The sequence below is a fragment of the Coccinella septempunctata genome, chromosome 7 (genome assembly GCF_907165205.1).
Source record: "Coccinella septempunctata chromosome 7, icCocSept1.1, whole genome shotgun sequence".
Lineage (NCBI taxonomy): Eukaryota > Metazoa > Arthropoda > Insecta > Coleoptera > Coccinellidae > Coccinella > Coccinella septempunctata.
Window position 1 is genome coordinate 25,021,016 of NC_058195.1, and position 17,842 is coordinate 25,038,857.

General features: G+C 37.0%; 1 protein-coding gene and 1 long non-coding RNA gene across 2 annotated transcripts in view; one reads left to right on the forward strand and one right to left on the reverse strand.

Moving 5' to 3' along the window:
• LOC123316425 (dynein axonemal heavy chain 3) overlaps nucleotides 1-17,842 on the reverse strand; it is a 2,043,583-nt gene that overhangs the window by 1,971,838 nt on the left and 53,903 nt on the right. The gene's annotated exons all lie outside the window — the stretch shown is intronic.
• Nucleotides 13,148-13,770, forward strand: LOC123316436. Its single transcript, XR_006538073.1, has 2 exons — nucleotides 13,148-13,231; nucleotides 13,296-13,770. It is a non-coding gene; the product is annotated as an uncharacterized LOC123316436 (long non-coding RNA).

Below are 17,842 nucleotides of genomic sequence, written 5' to 3' on the forward strand. Positions count from 1 at the left end.
CGTCGAAGTGGGTGAAAATACCCCCGAAAATACTCAAAAATCATTTTGAATATGAAGGCGACGAGATGCCAGCTTCAAATTCACATGATGAATTACTCTGGTAGTGGGGATTATATGGTGTGAAGGAAAATCTCTTCCGTGCCGTCGAAATGGGTGAAAATACCCCCGAAAATACTAAAAAATTATTTTAAATATGAAGGCGACGAGAAGCCAGCTTCAAACTCACATTATAAATTACTCTGCTAATGGGAAATATATTGTGTAAAAAAAAATCTCGTTGGTGTCGTCGAAGTGGGTGAAATTACAACCGAAAATACTCAAAAATTATTTTCAATATGAGGGCGACGAGAGGCCAGCTTCAAACTAACATGAAATATTTTCCTTATAATGAGGAATATATGGTGTAAGGGAAAATCTCTTCGGTGCCGTCGAAGTGGGTGAAACTACCCCCGAAAATACTCAAAAATTATTTTAAATATGAAGGCGACGAGAAGCCAGCTTCAAACTCACATTATAAATTACTCTGCTAATGGGAAATATATTGTGTGAAAAAAAATCTCGTCGGAGCCGTCGAAGTGGGTGAAACTACCCCCGAAAATACTGAAAAATTATTTTCAATATAAAGGCGACGAGAAGCCAGCTTCGAACTCACATGATGAATTACTCTGGAAATGGAAAATATATTGTGTAAAATAATATCTCATCGGGGCCGTCGAAGTGGGTGAAACACCCCCGAAAACACTAAAAAATTATTTTCAATATGAAGGCGACGAGAAGCCAGCTTCAAATTCACATGATGAATTACTCTGGTAGTGGGGATTATATGGTGTGAAGGAAAATCTCTTCCGTGCCGTCGAAATGGGTGAAAATACCCCCGAAAATACTCAAAAATTATTTTAAATATGAAGGCGACGAGAAGCCAGCTTCAAACTCACATTATAAATTACTCTGCTAATGGGAAATATATCGTGTAAAAAAAAATCTCGTCGGAGCCGTCGAAGTGGGTGAAACTACCCCCGAAAATACTCAAAAATTATTTTCAATATGAAGGCGACGAGAAGCCAGCTTCAAACTCACATGATGAATTACTCTGGTAATGAGGAATATATGGTTTGAAGGAAAATCTCTTCCGTGCCGTCGAAGTGGGTGAAAATACCCCCGAAAATACTCAAAAATTATTTTAAATATGAAGGCGACGAGAAGCCAGCTTCAAACTCACATTATAAATTACTCTGGTAATGGGAAATATATCGTGTAAAAAAAATTCTCGTCGGAGCCGTCGAAGTGGGTGAAACTACCCCCGAAAACACTCAAAAATTATTTTCAATATGAAGGCGACGAGAAGCCAGCTTCAAACTCACCTGATGAATTACACTGGTAATGGGAAATATATTGTGTAAAAAAAAATCTCGTCGGTGCCGTCGAAGTGGGTGAAAATACCCCCGAAAATACTCAAAAATTATTTTAAATATGAAGGCGACGAAAAGCCAGCTTCAAACTCACATTATAAATTACTCTGGTGATGGGAAATATATCGTGTAAAAAAAAATCTCGTCGGTGCCGTCGAAGTGGGTGGAACTACCGCCGAAAATACTCAAAAATTATTTTCAATCTGGGGGCGACGAGAGGCCAGCTTCAAACTAACATGAAATATTTTCCTTATAATGAGGAATATATGGTGTAAGGGAAAATTACTTCGTTACGTCGAAGTGGGTGAAACTACCCTCGAAAATACTCAAAAATTATTTTCAATATGAAGGCGACGAGAAGCCAGCTTCAAACTCACATGATGAATTAGACTGGTAATGGGGAATATATGGTGTGGAGGAAAATCTCTTCCGTGCCGTCGAAGTGGGTGAAACTACCCCCGAAAATACTCAAAAATTGTTTTGAATACGAAGGCGACGAGAAGCCAGCTTCAAACTAACATGAAATATTATCCTTATAATGAGGAATTTATGTTGTAATGGAAAATCTCCTCGGTGCCGTCGAAGTGGTCGAAACTACCCCCTAAAATACTCGAAATTTATTTTCGATATGAAGGCGACGAGAAGCCGTCTTCAAACTAACATGAAATATTATTCTTATAATGAGGAATATCTGGTCTAAAGGAAAATTTCTTCGGTGCTGTCGAAGTTGGTGAAACTACCCCCTAATATACTCTAAAATTAATTTCGATATGAAGGCGACTAGAAGCCAGCTTCAAACTAACATAAAATATCATTCTCATAATGAGGAATATCTGGTGTAAAGGAAAATTTCTTCGGTGCTCTCGAAGTGGGTGAAACTACCCCCTAAAATACTCAAAAATAATTTTCAATATGAGGGCGACGAGAGGCCAGCTTCAAACTCACATCATAAATAACTCTGGTAACGGGAAATATATTGTGTAAAGAAAATCTCGTCGGAGCCGTCGAAGTGGGTGAAACTACCCCCAAAAATACTCAAAAATTATTTTCAAAATGAAGGCGACGAGAAGCCAGCTTCAAACTCACATGATGAATTACTCTGGTAATGGGGAATATATGGTTTGAAGGAAAATCTCTTCCGTGCCGTCGAAGTGGGTGAAAATACCCCCGAAAATACTCAAAAATCATTTTGAATATGAAGGCGACGAGAAGCCAGCTTCAAATTCACATGATGAATTACTCTGGTAGTGGGGATTATATGGTGTGAAGGAAAATCTCTTCCGTGCCGTCGAAATGTGTGAAAATACCCCCGAAAATACTCAAAAATTATTTTAAATATGAAGGCGACGAGAAGCCAGCTTCAAACTCACATTATAAATTACTCTGCTAATGGGAAATATATTGTGTAAAAAAAAATCTCGTTGGTGTCGTCGAAGTGGGTGAAACTACCCCCGAAAATACTCAAAAATTATTTTCAATATGAAGGCGACGAGGAACCAGCTTCAATCTCACATTATAAATTACTCTGGTAATGGGGAATATATGGTGTCAAGGAAAATCTCATCCGTGCCGTCGAAGTGGGTGAAAATACCCCCGAAAATAATCAAAAATTATTTTAAATATGAAGGCGACGAGAAGCCAGCTTCAAACTAACATGAAATATCATTCTCATAATGAGGAATATCTGGTGTAAAGGAAAATTTCTTCGGTGCTGTCGAAGTGGGTGAAACTACACCCTAAAATACTCAAAAATTATTTTCAATATGAGGGCGACGAGAGGCCAGCTTCAAACTCATATCATAAATAACTCTGCTAATGGAAAATATATTGTGTAAAAAAAATCTCGTCGGAGCCATCGAAGTGGGTGAAACTACCCCCGAAAATACTCAAAAATTAATTTCAATATGAAGGCGACGAGAAGCCAGCTTCAAACTCACATGATGAATTACTCTGGTAATGGGGAATATATGGTGTCAAGGAAAATCTCTTCCGTGCCGTCGAAGTGGGTGAAAATACCCCCGAAAATAATCAAAAATTATTTTAAATATAAAGGCGACGAGAAGCCAGCTTCAAACTCACATGATGAATTACTCTGGTAATGGGGATTATATGGTGTGAAGGAAAATCTCTTCCGTGCCGTCGGAGTGGGTGAAAATACCCCCGAAAATACTCAAAAATTATTTTAAATATGAAGGCGACGAGAAGCCAGCTTCAAACCCACATGATGAATTACTCTGGTAATGGGGATTATATGGTGTGAAGGAAAATCTCTTCCGTGCCGTCGAAGTGGGTGAAAATACCCCCGAAAATACTTAAATATTATTTTCAATATGAAGGCGACGAGAAGCCAGCTTCAAACTAACATGAAATATCATTCTCATAATGAGGAATATCTGGTGTAAAGGAAAATTTCTTCGGTGCTGTCGAAGTGGGTGAAACTACATCCTAAAATACTCAAAAATTATTTTCAATATGAGGGCGACGAGAGGCTAGCTCCAAACTCACATGATGAATTACTCTGGTAATGGGGAATATATGGTGTCAAGGAAAATCTCTTCCGTGCCGTCGAAGTGGTTGAAAATACCCCCGAAAATAATCAAAAATTATTTTAAATATAAAGGCAACGAGAAGCCAGCTTCAAACTCACATGATGAATTACTCTGGTAATGGGGAATATATGGTGTCAAGGAAAATCTCTTCCGTGCCGTCGGAGTGGGTGAAAATACCCCCGAAAATACTCAAAAATTATTTTAAATATGAAGGCGACGAGAAGCCAGCTTCAAACTAACATAAAATATTTTCCTTATAATGAGGAATATATGGTGTAAGGGAAAATCTCTTCGGTGCCGTAGAAGTGGGTGAAACTACCCCCGAAAATACTCAAAAATTATTTTCAATATGAAGGCGACGAGGAACCAGCTTCAAACTCACATTATAAATTACTCTGGTAATGGGAAATATATTGTGTGAAAAAAAATCTCGTCGGAGCCGTCGAAGTGGGTGAAACTACCCCCGAAAATACTCAATAATTATTTTCAATATGAAGGCGACGAGATGCCAGCTTCAAACTCACATTATAAATTACTCTGGTAATGGGAAATATATCGTGTAAAAAAAAATCTCCTCGGTGCAGTCGAAGTGGATGAATCTACCGCCGAAAATACTCAAAAATTATTTTCAATTTGAGGGCGACGAGAGGCCAGCTTCAAACTTACATGAAATATTTTCCTTATAATGAGGAATATATGGTGTAAGGGAAAATCTCTTCGGTGCCGTCGAAGTGGGTGAAACTACCCCCGAAAATAATAAAAAATTATTTTCAATATGAAGGCGACGAGAAGCCAGCTTCAAACTCACACGATGAATTACACGAATGGGGAATTACGATGAATGGGGATTATATGGTGTGAAGGAAAATCTCTTCCGTGCCGTCGATGTGGGTGTAAGTACCCCCGAAAATACTCAAAAATTATTTTCAATATAAAGGCGACGAGAATCCAGCTTCAAACTAACATGAAATATTATCCTTATAATGAGGAATATATGATGTATTGAAAAATCTTCTTGCTGCCGTCGAAGTGGGTGAAACTACCCCCTAAAATACTCAATAATTATTCTCAATATGAAGGCGACGAGAAGCCAGCTTCAAACTAACATGAAATATTATCCTTGTAATGAGGAATATATGATGGGAAGGAAACTCTCTTCGGTGCCGTCGAAGAGGGTGAAACTAACCACGAAAATACTCAAAAAGTATTTTGAATATGAAAGCCACGAGAAGCCAGCTTCAAACCAATATGAATTATTATCCTTATAATGAGGAAAATATGGTGTAAGGGAAAATCTCTTCGGTGCCATCGAAGTGGGTGAAACTACCCCCAGAAATACTCAAAAATTATTGTCAATATGAAGACGACGAGAAGCCAGCTTCAAACTCACATTATAAATTACTCTGGTAATGGGAAATATGATGTGTAAAAAAAATCTCGTCGGAGCTATCAAAGTGGGTGAAACTACCCCCGAAAATACTCAAAAATTATTTTCAATATGAAGGCGACGAGAAGCCAGCTTCAAAATCACATGATGAATTACACTGGTAATGGGGAATATATGGTGTGGAGGAAAATCTCTTCCGTGCCGTCGAAGTGGGTGAAACTACCCCCGAAAATACTCAAAAATTGTTTTGAATACGAAGGCGACGAGAAGCCAGCGTCAAACTAACATGAAATATTATCCTTATAATGAGGAATTTATGTTGTAATGGAAAATCTCTTCGGTGCCGTCGAAGTGGGCGAAACTACCCCCTAAAATACTCGAAAATTATTTTCGATATGAAGGCGACGAGAATCCAGCTTCAAACTAACATGAAATATTATTCTTATAATGTGGAATATCTGGTCTAGAGGAAAATTTCTTCGGTGCTGTCGAAGTAGGTGAAACTACCCCCTAAAATACTCGAAAATTAATTTCGATATGAAGGCGACTAGAAGCCAGCTTCAAACTGACATGAAATATTTTCCTTATAATGAGGAATATCTGGTTTAAACGAAAATTTCTGCGGTGCTGTCGAAGTGGGTGAAACTACCCCCCTAAAATACTCAAAAATTATTTTCAATATGAGGGCGACGAGAGGCCAGCTTCAAACTCACATTATAAATAACTCTGGTAATGGAAAATATATTGTGTAAAAAAAAATCTCGTCGGAGCCATCGAAGTGGGTGAAACTACCCCCAAAAATACTCAAAAATTAATTTCAATATGGAGGCGACGAGAAGCCAGCTTCAAACTCACATGATGAATTACTCTGGTAATGGGGAATGTATGGTGTCAAGGAAAATCTCTTCCGTGCTGTCGAAATGGGTGAAACTACCCCCTAAAATACTCAAAAATTATTTTCAATATGAGGGCGACGAGAGGCCAGCTTCAAACTCACATTATAAATAACTCTGGTAATGGAAAATATATTGTGTAAAAAAAAAATCTCGTCGGTGCCGTCGAAGTGGGTGAAACACCCCCGAAAATACTCAAAAATTATTTTCAATATCAAGGCGACGAGAAGCCAGCTTCAAACTCACATTATGAGTTACTCTGGTAACGGGAAATATATTGTGTAAAAAAAAATCTCGTCGGAACCGTCGAAGTGGGTGAAACTACCCCCGAAAATACTCAAAAATTATTTTCAATATGAAGGCGACGAGAAGCCAGCTTCAAACTCACCTGATGAATTACTCTGGTAATGGGGAATATATGGTGTGAAGGAAGATATCTTTCGTGCCGTCGAAGTGGGTGAAAATACCCCCGAAAATAATAAAAAATTATTTTAAATATGAAAGCGACGAGAAGCCAGCTTCAAACTCACATGATGAATTACTCTGGTAATGGGGATTATATGGTGTGACGAAAAATCTCTTCCATGCCGTCGAAGTGGGTGAAAATACACCCGAAAATACTCAAAAATCATTTTAAATATGAAGGCGACGAGAAGCCAGCTTCAAACTCAAATTATAAATTACTCTTTTGATGGGAAATATATTGTGTAAAAAAAAATCTCGTCGGTGCCGTCGAAGTGGGTGAAAATACACCCGAAAATACTCAAAAATTATTTTCAATATCAAGGCGACGAGAAGCCAGCTTCAAACTCACATTATGAGTTACTCTGGTAACGGGAAATATATTGTGTAAAAAAAAATCTCGTCGGTGTCATCGAAGTGGGTGAAACTACCGCCGAAAATACTCAAAAATTATTTTCAATATGAGGGCGACGAGAGGCCAGTTTCAAACTAACATGAAATATTTTCCTTATAATGAGGAATATATGGTGTAAGGGAAAATCTCTTCGGTGCCGTCGAAGTATGTGGAACTACCCCCGAAAATACTCAAAAATTATTTTCAATATGAAGGCGACTACAAGCCAGCTTCAAACTCATATGATGAATTACACTGGTAATGGGGAATATATGGTGTGAAGGAAAATCTCTTCCGTGCCGTCGAAGTAGGTGTGAGTACCCCCGAAAATACTCAAAAATTATTTTCAATATGAAGGCGACAAGAAGCCAGCTTCAAACTAACATGAAATATTATCCTTATAATGAGGAATATATGATGTATGGAAAAATCTTCTCGCTGCCGTCAAAGTGGGTGAAACTACCCCCTAAAATACTCAATAATTATTTTCAATATGAAGTCGACGAGAGGCCAGCTTCAAACTAACATGAAATATTATCCTTATAATAAGGAATATATGGTGTAAGGGAAAATCTCTTCGTTGCCGTCGAAGTGGGTGAAACTACCCCCGAAAATACTCAAAAATTATTTTCAATATGAAGGCGACGAGAAGCCAGCTTCAAACTCACATTATGAATTACTCTGGTAATGGGAAATATATTGTGTTAAAAAAATCTCGTCGGAGCCATCGGAGTGGGTGAAACTACCCCCGAAAATACTCAAAAAGTATTTTGAATATGAAGGCGACGAGACGCCACCTTCAAACCAATATGAAATATTATCCTTATAATGAGGAATATATGGTGTAAGGGAAAATCTCTTCGGTGCCGTCGAAGTAGGTGAAACTACCCCCGAAAATACCCAAAAATTATTTTCGATATGTAGGCGACTACAAGCCAGCTTCAAACTCACATAATGAATTACACTGGTAATGGGGAATATATGGTGGGATGGAAAATCTTCTCGCTGCCGTCAAAGTGGGTAAAACTACCCCCTAAAATACTCAATAATTATTTTCAATATGAAGGCGACGAGAAGCCAGCTTCAAACTTACATGAAATATTATCCTTATAATGAGGAATATATGGTGTAAGGGAAAATCTCTTCGGTGCCGTCGAAGTGGGTGAAACTACCCCCGAAAATAGTCAAAAATTATTTTCTATATGAAGGCGACGAGAAGCCAGCTTCAAACTCACATTATGAATTACTCTGGTAATGGGAAATATATTGTGTGAAAAAAATCTCGTCGGGGCCATTGGAGTGGGTGGAACTACCCCCGAAAATACTCAAAAAGTATTTTGAATATGAAGGCGACGAGAAGCCAGCTTCAAGCCAATATGAAATATTATCCTTATAATGAGGAATATATGGTGTAACGGAAAGTCTCTTCGGTGCCGTCGAAGTAGGTGAAACTACCCCCGAAAATACTCAAAAATTATTTTCAATATGAAGGCGACTACAAGCCAGCTTCAAACTCACATGATGAATTACACTGGTAATGGGGAATATATGATGTATGGAAAAATCTTCTCGCTGCCGTCAAAGTGGGTGAAACTACCCCCTAAAATACTCAATAATTATTTTCAATATGAAGGCGACGAGAAGCCAGCTTCAAACTAACATGAAATATTATCCTTATAATAAGGAATATATGGTGTAAGGGAAAATCTCTTCGGTGCCGTCGAATTGGGTGAAACTACCCCCGAAAATACTCAAAAATTATTTTCAATATGGAGGCGACGAGAAGCCAGCTTCAAACTCACATTATGAATTACTCTGGTAATGGGAAATATATTGTGTAAAAAAAATCTCGTCGGAGCCATCGGAGTGGGTGAAACTACCCCCGAAAATACTCAAAAAGTATTTTGAATATGAAGGCGACGAGAAGCCAGCTTCAAACCAATATGAAATATTATCCTTATAATGAGGAATATATGGTGTAAGGAAAAATCTCTTCGGTGCCGTCGAAGTAGGTGAAACTACCCCCGAAAATACCCAAAAATTATTTTCGATATGAAGGCGACTACAAGCCAGCTTCAAACTCACATAATGAATTACACTGGTAATGGGGAATATATGGTGGGAAGGAAAATCTTCTCGCTGCCGTCAAAGTGGGTAAAACTACCCCCTAAAATACTCAATAATTATTTTCAATATGAAGGCGACGAGAAGCCAGCTTCAAACTTACATGAAATATTATCCTTATAATGAGGAATATATGGTGTAAGGGAAAATCTCTTCGGTGCCGTCGAAGTGGGTGAAACTACCCCCGAAAATAGTCAAAAATTATTTTCAATATGAAGGCGACGAGAAGCCAGCTTCAAACTCACATTATGAATTACTCTGGTAATGGGAAATATATTGTGTAAAAAAAATCTCGTCGGAGCCATCGGAGTGGGTGAAACTACCCCCGAAAATACTCAAAAAGTATTTTGAATATGAGGGCGACGAGAGGCCAGCTTCAAACTAACATGAAATATTTTCCTTATAATGAGGAATATATGGTGTCAGGGAAAATCTCTCCGGTGCCGTCGAAGTAGGTGAAACTACCCCCGAAAATACTCAAAAAGTATTTTCAATATGAAGGCGACTACAAGCCAGCTTCAAACTCATATGATGAATTACACTGGTAATGGGGAATATATGGTGTGAAGGAAAATCTCTTCCGTGCCGTCGAAGTGGGTGTAAGTACCCCCGAAAATACTCAAAAATTATTTTCAATATGAAGGCGAGTACAAGCCAGCTTCAAACTCACATGATGAATTACACTGGTAATGGGGAATATATGGTGGGAAGGAAAATCTTCTCGCTGCCGTCAAAGTGGGTGAAACTACCCCCTAAAATACTCAATAATTATATTCAATATGAAGGCGACGAGAAGCCAGCTTCAAACTCACATTATGAATTACTCTGGTAATGGGAAATATATTGTGTAAAAAAAAATCTCGTCGGAGCCATCGGAGTGGGTGAAACTACCCCCGAAAATACTCAAAAAGTATTTTGAATATGAAGGCGACGAGAAGCCAGCTTCAAACCAATATGAAATATTTTCCTTATAATGAGGAATATATGGTGTAAGGGAAATTCTCTTCGGTGCCGTCGAAGTAGGTGAAACTACCCCCGAAAATACTCAAAAATTATTTTCAATATGAAGGCGACTACAAGCCAGCTGCAAACTCACACGATGAATTACACTGGTAATGGGGAATATATGGTGGGAAAGAAAATCTTCTCGCTGCCGTCGAAAAGGGTGAAACTACCCCCTAAAATACTCAATAATTATTTTCAATATGAAGGCGACGAGAAGCCAGCTTCAAACTAACATGAAATATTATCCCTATAATGAGGAATATATGGTGTAAGGGAAAATCTTTTCGGTGCCGTCGAAGTGGGTGAAATTACACCCGAAAATACTCAAAAATTATTTTCAATATGAAGGCGACGAGAAGCCAGCTTCAAACTCACATTATGAATTACTCTGGTAATGGGAAATATATTGTGTGAAAAAAATCTCGTCGGAGCCATCGGAGTGGGTGAAACTACCCCCGAAAATACTCAAAAAGTATTTTGAATATGAAGGCGACGAGAAGCCAGCTTCAAACCAATATGAAATATTTTCCTTATAATGAGGAATATATGGTGTAAGGGAAATTCTCTTCGGTGCCGTCGAAGTAGGTGAAACTACCCCCGAAAATACTCAAAAATTATTTTCAATATGAAGGCGACTACAAGCCAGCTGCAAACTCACACGATGAATTACACTGGTAATGGGGAATATATGGTGGGAAAGAAAATCTTCTCGCTGCCGTCGAAAAGGGTGAAACTACCCCCTAAAATACTCAATAATTATTTTCAATATGAAGGCGACGAGAAGCCAGCTTCAAACTAACATGAAATATTATCCCTATAATGAGGAATATATGGTGTAAGGGAAAATCTTTTCGGTGCCGTCGAAGTGGGTGAAATTACACCCGAAAATACTCAAAAATTATTTTCAATATGAAGGCGACGAGAAGCCAGCTTCAAACTCACATTATGAATTACACTGGTAATGGGGAATATATGGTGGGAAGGAAAATCTCTTCGGTGCCGTCGAAGTGGGTGAAACTAACCACGAAAATACTCAAAAAGTATTTTGAATATGAAGGCGACGAGAAGCCAGCTTCAAATCAATATGAAATATTATCCTTATAATGAGGAATATATGTTGTAAGGGAAAATCTCTTCGGTGCCGTCGAAGTGGGTGAAACTACCCCCGAAAATACTCAAAAATTATTTTCAATATGAAGGCGACGAGAAGCCAGCTTCAAACTCACATTATGAATTACTCTGGTAATGGGGAATATGTGGTGTCAAGGAAAATCTCTTCCGTGCCGTCGAAGTGGGTGAAAATACCCCCGAAAATACTCAAAAATTATTTTAAATATGAAGGCGACGAGAAGCCAGCTTCAAACTTACATGAAATATTATCCTTGTAATGAGGAATATATGGTGAGAAGGAAAATCTCTTCGATGCCGTCGAAGTGGGTGAAAATACCCCCGAAAATACTTAAAAATTATTTTAAATATGAAGGCGACGAGAAGAGAGCTTCAAACTCACATGATGAATTACACTGGTAATGAGGAATATATGGTGTGAAGGAAAATCTCTTCGGTGCCGTCGAAGTGGGTGAAACCAACCACGAAAATACTCAAAAAGTATTTTGAATATGAAGGCGACGAGAAGCCAGCTTCAAACTTACAAGAAATATTATCCTTGTAATGAGGAATATATGGTGTGAAGGAAAATCTCTTCGATGCCGTCGAAGTGGGTGAAAATACCCCCGAAAATACTTAAAAATTATTTTAAATATGAAGGCGACGAGAAGAGAGCTTCAAACTCACATGATGAATTACACTGGTAATGAGGAATATATGGTGTGAAGGAAAATCTCTTCGGTGCCGTCGAAGTGGGTGAAACCAACCACGAAAATACTCAAAAAGTATTTTGAATATGAAGGCGACGAGAAGCCAGCTTCAAACTAATATATAATATTATCCTTATAATGGGGAATATATGGTGTAAGGGAAAATCTCTTCGGTGCCGTCGAAGTGGGTGAAACTACCCCCGAAAATACTCAAAAATTATTTTCAATATGAAGGCGACGAGAAGCCAGCTTCAAACTCACATGATGAATTACTCTGGTAATGGGAAATATATTGTGTAGAAACAAATCTCGTCGGTGCCTTCGAAGTGGGTGGAACTACCCCCGAAAATACTCAAAAATTAATTTCAAGAAGGCGACTCAAACTCACATGATGAATTACACTGGTAATGGGGAATATATGGTGTGGAGGAAAATCTCTTCCGTGCCGTCGAAATGGGTGAAACTACCCCCGAAAATACTCAAAAATTGTTTTGAATACGAAGGCGACGAGAAGCGAGCTTCAAACTAACATGAAATATTATCCTTATAATGAGGAATTCATGTTGTAATGGAAAATCTCTCCGGTGCCGTCGAAGTGGGCGAGACTACCCCCGAAAATACTCAAAAATTAATTTCAATATGAATTTGAATGAAAATTTTCCATTCAAAAACCTCGAAGTTATTCTTGTTTCAGCGGAGCTCTATCTTCGATTTTTTTTTCGAATTTTTCCGCTCAGAGAGAATTTTCCAACCAAAACTGAAAAATGTTACATCAAAATAACTTGAAATTTTCTAAGGAATCTATTTCTGCAATACAAACATGGTGTTCTAATTTGAAAAACGGAAGTTGACGTTATTTTCGGAAGAAGCGCAGGTGCTCATGCCTTGAAAATATTTTAGATTTCATCAGCATCGTGAAATACTTATAAGTGCTGAATTTCATGAATATACGTTGTAACATTCAAATGTAATGTTCCTTCAATTTCGATGCGCCAGCGCCAGTCGCGCGCAATCTCTAAAAATCATGAAAATTCTGCATAGAAAAGGCCAGAAGGGATTTGATCTTGAGAAACTCATGTGCTTCCTTTGTGATTCAGATTTGTACGTTTTTAATTTTATCTATATCTCATTTCGCAATTACTATCTACATCCTGGAATTGAGGGTGTTAATATTCGTTCTTCAGTTAATACGTAAGTGTAACAACAGAAGATTTCACGTCCTTTCTCTAATTCAATTCAATACATTGTATTCTAGTTGAGAGTATACCTATAGTGTATCTGCTCCATTTGTATTCACCGATTTGGATGTTCCGAACTGTACAAATACTGTATCAGGAATTCAAGAATTTTATTAGCTTTCCTCCTATAAGGGGTAAGTCCTATTAACATGTTCCTCGAGAATTCAATTAGGTTACTTATATATTATTATAATTATGTTAGGGACTGAGGGAGCTCTCATAAAGACTTTCCTCTCAAGATTTGAAATTGAAGAGCATTTTGAAAGGAGATTTGTGTGCTGTTCTTTTCCATTTCTCAAGGCAGGATCCACCGCCTATCAAAAGGTGCTTGGAATTCAAAATCGATCAGGAAAAAGGTCAGATCTGTCCATTTTGAGCAATTTGTAGAATTACTTTGTAAATAATTAGGAATAAGTATTTTAGGATTAGATTCAACAAGGTACCTTGGGATTTTTGGGAATTTTGGATCAATAGATTGTTATTGAAGTTTCATATTTTCTTTATCATTTAATTTTCCTCACATATGATATATTCCCATTTTTCTATAATACACTTTCCAGATTTTGTGTACTTTTCAACATCATTGCATTTAATTGTGAAATAGAAATCTGGTGGCGCCCAATAAATTAATTTTAATTTCAGTTAAAACTAAACACCCTCCTTATCCGCGACCCAGCCCTCTAAAGACTACAACAGCTGCCAATTGCATTATTTTGCCCAGTTCAGTTATATAAATTTCTTAATAACAAAAATAAATAAAAAGGCGGTGGCAAAAAAATGGCGCCCAACGTGGGGCCCGAGGCTTTTCGTTACTGATTTTGCTAACTCTAATAGTAGAATATTATTCATATCAATTTTCGAGGGGAATATATCTTGTGTGAGGTATATCTAGAGTAAGATATTTTTTTAATCGATTCATGAAATTTCGTTGATTGTCTAGAAGGATTTTTAGAATACTTCATGAGAATTTAAAATTTTGAAGAGTTCGGAGGAATATCCCGATACATATTCACGAAATTCACATAAGTAACATATGCTCATAATTTTTTTTACATATTGTAAACAATACCAGTTTTCCGTTTGGATTCACTTCGAATTATTAACATCGAAATTCATGGCCACCTGAAACATTTATTTATCACCGATTGATTCATTTATCTCATATGTTTGAGAATTTAATTTTGAATTAATATATTTGTTCGTATTTTCCTTTCATATCAACATATATTGTGGAAATATGGATGAAGAATTTAAACCTGTTCATTTACTTGTTGATGAACTCAATTATGAATTACGTATTAGAGGTGTTATTTCATCTAGAGTACAAGATGAAAAAAGAAAAATATTATCTCGATTATTGGCTAAGGAAAAATGTAATCAAGGTTTAACTTTAAGCGATCCAACTTATGAATTTGAGAAAGAACGTGAGGAAATTTCTAGTACTTTGCAATCAATACAAGCACTTGTTGAAGATTTTGAAGGTGATGAAAATGATTCAATTTTTAAAAGGTCTAAATCCCGTTTAACACATGTTTCGAATCGTATAAAGAGAATGCCTATTGATGTTACCGATGATAATGAAAAGGACTTCAAAAATGAAGCATTAGCCACTGCGTTAGCAATAGAAGCTGAGTTGTATGAAAAGTTACGCACTGAAAAAACTGTTGATGACGATAAAAAATTTCCTAACAACAATTTGTCACAAATTTTACCTATCGCTACTCCGCCTTCTAATTCAGTTCCTGTATATAAGTGGGACGTAAAATTTAATGGTAATGCTAAATTGTTACATCCATTTTTAGAAAGAGTTTCGGAATTTTCAATTTCCAGAAAAGTGTCTGAAGACGAAATATTCAATTCGGCAATTGATCTTTTTACTGATAAGGCTTATGTTTGGTTTAGAACTATACGATCTACGGTCAAAGACTGGTCTTCTTTAGTTACACTATTGAAGAAAACATTTTTGCCTCCTGATTTCGATGAAGTTATTTGGGAGGATATTAAATCCAGAAAACAAGGAAGAAAAGAACCAATTTTAATTTTTATTGCCATTATAGAAACTTTATTCAACAGATTATCTCGTCCTCCGTCTGAACATACTAAAATAAAAATCATTAGAAATAATTTGCTTCCAGAATATGTCTCTCAATTAGCATTGGTTGATATCGATGATTTCCCTTCACTCATCAAACTTTGTGAAAAATTGGAAGTTGCTTCTTTCATAAAGAACAAAAGTCAAAATTTAAGTTCTTCCAAACAAAGTTCCTTTTTAGAACCTGAATTATCGTATGTTGACTCTTCCGGGCCATCAACATCGAACTATAGTTCAAAAAACCTCTCTACGTCTAAAGTGCCAGACTCAATCAATAATAGTGGTGAATATAGAAATTCAAGGGTTAATATCGCATCTGCAGAACAATCATTGTTGAATGGTAAAGATAAGAAAGTTTTTTGTTGGAATTGTAATAAACCGAATCATACATATCAAAATTGTCGCAATGCCAGAAGACGTTTTTGTTTTGGTTGTGGCACTCCAAATGTCACTAAGTTGAATTGTCCATCATGCTCAAAAAACTAACTGGGCAGAGGGTCCACCACAGCCGAACGGACCTTCTACAAGAAAAATTTCGAAATGCTAAATTTGATCGGGATGGTTTCAATTTATGGCTAAAAAAAATTAGAAACTTTTATTCTCAAGAACCACATCAAATCAATGTAGCACCTATGATTTTGAAAAATAATTTTTCCGATAACCGTCCTTATATTCAAGTTGATATTTTTGATGTTTCTGTCAGGGCATTATTAGACTCTGGAGCAAATATTTCAATAATTGGTGCCAAGGGTTTCGTTTGGCTGGAAAATTTGAACCTAAAAAAAATTCCTTCAAATGTACCGCATGTTGTGCTGGCAGATGGCACAAAACAAATTGTAAATAGTATGGTTGAGCTTCCTCTAACTGTGAATAAAACTTGTAAAATTATAAAGGCTCTAGTAGTTCCCGGACTGGAACACGAGTTAATTTTAGGTAGTGATTTCTGTGGTCTCTTTGGAGTAAGTATTGATTTCAAAAATAATATTTGGAATGTCCAAGCCAATGTAATCGATGCTTCTCGAGATATCTCGTCAAATAAGACTCATCCTCTTTTCAGTTTAGACGCGTTGACCGAGGAACAGCGTGAAAAAGCATTAATGACTATCAATTCTTTTCATGACATTGATAGCGAAAATAGATTAGGACGAACCAATAAAATAACTGCAAAAATAGAGACTAAGGAACACCAACCTTTCAGACAACGCCAATATCTTATGTCTCCCCCAATGTTGGAGATCTTGAACCAACATATAGATGAAATGTTGAAATTAGGAATAATTGAACCCTCCAATAGTCCCTATTGTTCTCCTGTCCTTTTAGTAAAACGCAAAGAGCCTAATCAATACCGTTTTTGTTTTGATGGACGAAAATTAAATGAAATAACTATTCATGATAGTTATCCATTACCAAGGATAGATAGGATTTTAAACATGTTGAGAAATGCAAAATACATATCTTCATTGGATTTTCGATCAGCTTTCTGGCAAATTCCTTTAGATGAAAGTTCCAAAGAAAAAACTTCGTTCAACGTGCCAGGTAGAGGTTCTTTCCAATTTAAAGTCCTTCCTTTTGGGTTGCGAAACGCAGCACAAATTCAGCAAAGACTGGTTGATCGTCTTTTTGGGCCTAAATATGAACCTAAGGTTTTCACTTATCTTGACGATTTCATTATTATATCAGAAACATTCGAGGAGCACATAAAAATACTGGAAGAAGTAAAAGCAATTTTGAAAGACGCCAACTTGACAATTAATTTGGGTAAATGTGATTTCTTTAAATCTTCTTTAAAATATTTAGGTTTCATTGTAAGTTCTAGCGGTATAGGTACAGATCCTGATAAAGTTCAGTCGATGTTGGATTATCCGAGACCTACAAATACGACTGAAATTAAAAGGTTCATCGGTATGTGTTCTTGGTACCGCCGTTTTATATCCCAATTTTCGTCTATACTAAGTCCCATAAATGATCTATTAAAAAATAAAGGACGCTCGAAAAAACAACCTATTGTTTGGACACCGGAAGCAGAAGAGGCTTTCATGAAAATAAAAAATGCCTTGATATCGGCACCTATCTTATGTTCTCCTGATTTTGAACGAAAATTTACTATTCAAGTCGACGCATCAAATGTTGGTGTGGGTGGTGTTCTCACACAAACTGTAGACGAAGAAGAACGTGTGATTGCTTACTGTAGTAGATCTCTAACGCGAACCGAAAGGAACTACACTGTGTCGGAACGTGAATTATTAGCTTTAATTTTTGGTATAGAGAAATTTCGACCTTGGGTCGAAGGTTCTCAATTTGATGTGATAACGGATCATTATTCACTTTTGTACCTAAATAATTTGAAAAATCCAACAGGAAGATTAGCTCGTTGGGCCGCTAAATTGGCTCAATACGATTTCAAATTGATACACCGGAAGGGCTCTTTGAATATTGTTCCGGATGCACTATCTCGATCGATAGAACAAGATA